Below are 5192 nucleotides of genomic sequence, written 5' to 3' on the forward strand. Positions count from 1 at the left end.
GCTGAGGCTTTCCAAACTTTTAAACCCAGTATGCCATGTATTAATAATATCAGAATTCTGTTCATATGATGGTGTATTTTTCTGAAATATGGCTTATTCCTTCACAAGGATTCAGCGACCTCAAACTTTAGTTGAAAGTGAACGTCTGGGGAATACGCCTGATCTGGGGTAGCCCTAAAGGGGCTAGGACTAGTAATAATCCTTTCATGTGCACAAATCATTGAAGGTGGCAGGGCAGGTTGAGAAAGCAGTTAAAAAGGCTTACGGAATCCTGGGCTTCATAAATAGAGGTATAGAGTACAATAGTATGGAAATTATGATGAACCTGTATAAAACACTGGTTCGGCCCCAACTGGAGTACTGTGTCCAATTCTGGGCACCACTCTTTAGGAAGGATGTGAAGGCCTTAGAGAGGGTGCAGAAAAGATTTAAGAGAATGATTCCAGGGATGAGGGACTTCAGTTACGTGGAGAGACTGGAGAAGCTGGGGTTGTTCTCCTTGGAGCAGAGAAGATGGAGAGGAGATTTGATAGAGGTGTTCAAAATCATGAAGGGTCTAGACAGATTAGATAGAGGGAAACTGTTCCCATTGGCAGAAGGATCAAGAACCAGAGGACACAGATTTAAGGTGATTGGCAGAAGAACCAAAGGCGACCTGAGGAAAAACCTTTTTACTCAGCGAGCGGTTAGGATCTGGAATGCACTGCCTGAAAGGGTGGTGGAGGCAGATTCAATCATGGCTTTCAAAAGGGAGTTGGATAAGTATCTGAAGGAAAGAAATTTGCAGGGCTACGGGGAAAGGGTGGTGGAGTGGGACGAGCTGAAGTGCTCTTGCAGAGAGCCGGCACGGGCCGAATGGCCTTCTTCCGTGCTGTAACCATTCTATGATTCTATCACTTCTTTGTACAGTCCTGATGGAGTCACAAGATGCACGACCACCTTGCCCGCTGACTGTGCTGACCAGAACCTCCATACCTCTCCCACCACTTTGAGCCCAGGCCAGGAGACATCTCTCTCTTGAAGAGGGGTGAAAGGTGCTGAGAGATTAACAGGCTGAGGCAATCAGATAGAAATAGGGACAGTGATCACAGATTGATCAACTTGAAACTTATGCTGAGAAAGTGGTGGTGGGCCTTCTTCTTATGAACATACGAGGAATGACGGACAGGTACAGACCCTCTGGTCCACCCAGCCTGTCTCACACAATCGCAATACCTTGTGTATCACAATATATACACGCCCCACCCCACCCCACCCAAAACCATCTAATCTCCTGGGAGAGGCAAAAAAAAACAGATAAAAAACCCAGGGGAAATAAAATCTGGGAAATTCCTCTCCGACCCCGCTAGGTGATGGAAACTCGTCCAGGAGATCGCTCTGGTCCTGAATTCCCTGCAGTGCCCACCTTTCTGTAAGAGGTGATCTCCGCCCCGACCAGAAACAGGTCCAGCTCTCGCTTGAAAGAACTCAGCGAGTCGGGGTCCACCACACGAGACGGCAGCCTGTCCCAGTGGTCCACTATTCTCTGGGCAAAGAACCAACTCCTGACATCCAACCTCGATCTGGCCTTGGACAACTTAAATATGTGACCCCTGGTCCTCCCATTTAACTGGAGCAAACTATCAACTGGAACACAATCTATTTCCCTTCATCATCTTATAAACCTCAATCAGATCACCCCTAAAGTCTACGCTTCTCTAACATGTAGAGTCCCAACACTTTTAGCCTATCTTGATAACTACAGGAAACTTTCGATTTACCGGCACCTAAATAACCGGAAATCTCAGTTAACCGGCAAAATTCAGGAGTAGGTTCAGGTAAGTTTTATTACTTGCCTTCCTCCATTTGTTGCTGTGCAAGGGTGTGACTGCAGCTGTTGCTAAGCTACAGAGACGCTTGCAACTTGTGGCCATTGTTCTGAAGCTGTTGCTAAGCAACAGGGTTTGTTGCTTTATACGGAGCTCTCAGCTCCGTATCTATTACTATAGCTTTCGGTTATCCGGAATTTTTGATGAACCGGCACCACATCGGTGCCGTCCGTGCCGGATAAAAAAAAGTTTCCTGTAAGATGCTTTAGACATGATGCTTCTTGAACCACTGGTAGCAGTTTGATACAATTGAGTGGCTCGCGAGGGCACTTCAGAGGGCAGTTAAGAATAAAACCACGTTGCTGCGGGACTGGAGTCACATTCAGTGCAGGCCGGGTAAGGAGGGCGGGTTTCCTTCCCTAAAGGACATTAGGGAACCAGTTAGGATTTTCCAACAGCTTCAGAGTCTTTTAGTTATTTTAATTTTAAGTTGAATTTTAAGTTCCAAAAACTGCACGTGGTGGGAGCTCAGCTCATGTTCTAGCTGGATCATTAGCCCAAGCCTCTAGGATTACTCGCCGAGGAATGTATCCACTAACATAGAAACAAAGAAGATAGGAGCAGGAGTAGGCCATTCGGCCCCTCGAGCCTGCTCCGCCATTCAATGAGATCATGGCTGATCATCCAAATTCAGTACCCTGTCCCTGCCTTCTCCCCATATCCCTTGATCCCTTTAGCCTTAAGAAATATATCCAACTCCTTCTTGAATATATTTAATGAATTGGCCTCTACTGCCTTCTGTGGTAGAGAATTCCACAGGTTCACCACTCTCTGGGTGAAGAAATTCCTCCTCATCTCTGTCCTAAATGGCTTACCCCTTATCTTTAGACTGTGACCCCTGGTTCTAAACTCCCCCGCCATCGGGAACATCCTTCCTGCATCTAGTCTGTCTAGCCCTGTTAGAATTTTATAAGTTTCAATGAGATCCCCTCTCATTCTTCTAAACTCCAGCGAGTACAAGCCCAATTGACCCAATCTCTCCTCATACGTCATTCCTGCCACCCCGGGTATCAGCCTGGTGAATCTTCGCTGCACTCCCTCCATGGCAAGAACATCCTTCCTCAGATTAGGCGACCAAAACTGCACACAATACTCAAGGTGTGGTCTCACCAAGGCCCTGTACAACTGCAGCAAGACAACACCCGTCTTCTGACAGAGAAAACATCCCAAGGGGCTTCACACAGAGATGAAAATGGACACGGCGTAGCAATGGGAGAAGAGACAGGACAGAGGAGATTTAAGACAAGGCCAAAGGGGTAGATTTTGAAGAAGATGCTGAAGGGGGAGAGAGGTGGCAAGGGGGAAGGTTTGGGAAGGCATGTCTCAATTTTAACTTCACGCCTTCAGCGGGAACAGCAAGTCAACGCAGCGTGAAATCGGGCGGACCTTAAACCTGGCGTCCTCTTTCCCCTCCCCCCCACTTCCGCCCCCCAGGGTGGTTCGGTTAAAATCGGGACTGGATTTCCAGCAGGTGAGACCGAGACGGCTGCCGGCCCTGCAGTTCAAGGTACGGCGGAGGGACGGAGAGATACAAGGGGTCCTGTCAGACGTATGGAGGCGTGTGATGGCTTTACAAGCGCATACTGAGTAACCGCGGCAAAGTTCACCATTTTATTTATAGTTGCGGGAACAGGAATGTGAAGTTGTTTGTGCCAGCCGTGGCTCAGTGGGCAGCACTCCCACTTCCAAGTTGCGAGTTCGAGGCCTCAATCCAGAGATTGAGCACAAAATCTAGGCCGACACTCCGAGCGCATTGCTGAGGGAGTGCCACACTGTCGGAGGGGCAGTACTGAGGGAGTGCAGCACTGTCGGAGGGGCAGTACTGAGGGAGCGCTGCACTGTGGGAGGGGCAGTACTGAGGGAGCGCCACACTGTGGGAGGGGCAGTACTGAGGGAGCGCCGCACTGTCGGAGGGGCAGTACTGAGGGAGTGCAGCACTGTGGGAGGGGCAGTACTGAGGGAGCGCCACACTGTGGGAGGGGCAGTACCGAGGGAGCGCCACACTGTGGGATGGGCAGTACTGAGGTAGAGCCGCACTGTCAGAGGGGCAGTACTGAGGTAGAGCCGCACTGTCAGAGGGGCAGTACTGAAGGAGCGCCACACTGTGGGAGGGGCAGTACTGAGGTAGCGCCGCACTGTCAGAGGGGCAGTACTGAGGGAGTGCCGCACTGTCGGAGGAGCAGTACTGAGGGAGCACCGCACTGTCGGAGGGGCAGTACTGAGGGAGCGCCACACTGTGGGAGGGGCAGTACTGAGGGAGCGCCACACTGTGGGAGGGGCAGTACTGAGGGAGCGCTGCACTGCCGGAGGGGCAGTACTGAGGGAGCGCTGCACTGTCGGAGGGGCAGTACTGAGGGAGCGTCGCATTGTCGGAGGTGCCGTCTTTCGGATGAGACGTTAAACCGAGGCCCCATCTGTTCTCTCAGGTGCATGTAAAAGGATCCCACGACCACTATTTTGAAGAAGAGCAGGGGAGTTCTCCCTGGTGTCCTTGACATTATTTATCCCTCAACCAACATCACATTGCTGTTTGTGGGAGCTTGCTGTGCGCAAATTACCTGCCGCGTTTCCCACATTACAGCAGTGACTACACTTCAAAAATACTTTGTTGGCTGTGAAGCACTTTGAGGCGACCTGAGATCATGTGAGGCGCTGTCGAAATGTAAGTTCTTTAAATCTAAATCTGACTTTCAACCGGATCAACCATCAGAATTTTCATTACACTCCGAAATTGCCCGCACCTATTTTCAGTGTCGATCGGGAGGAACTGAAGGAACTTGGGACCTGTTCTGATGGAATGGGAGAGGAGGACTTGGCCTTTGCAATCTGTCACAGTCCCACTCGCAATAAGAGCTGACAGACGGTGTGTGGAAGTCTGATAGATAATTGAAAAGTTCAGATTTAGATTCAGGACGTTTGAACACAGAAGCTACTTAAATGAGATGGAGTGGAGCTAAATGCACCTGGGAAAAGAAACTATTTATTTCCATTAGGAAATATTTAAACGGGAAAGAAAGACTTGCATTTCTACAGCGCCTTTCACGACCTCAGGACCCTTTACAGCCAATGAAGTATTTTTGAAGTACTTTTGTAGTCACTGTTGTAGGGAACACGGCAGCCAATTTGCACACAGCAAGATCCCACAAACAGCAATGTGATAATGACAGGATAATCGTTTTTTTTTTAGTGACGTTGGTTAAGGAATAAATATTGGCTGGAACACAGGGAGAAATCCCCTGCTCTTCTTCGAAATAGTGGCCGTAGGCTCTTTTACGTCCACCTGAGAGAGCAGATGGGGCCTCGGTTTAACGTCTCATCCAGAAG

This window comes from Somniosus microcephalus, chromosome 28 (assembly GCF_052327205.1).
Source record: "Somniosus microcephalus isolate GS21.2 chromosome 28, FLI_Smic_1.0, whole genome shotgun sequence".
NCBI lineage: Eukaryota > Metazoa > Chordata > Chondrichthyes > Squaliformes > Somniosidae > Somniosus > Somniosus microcephalus.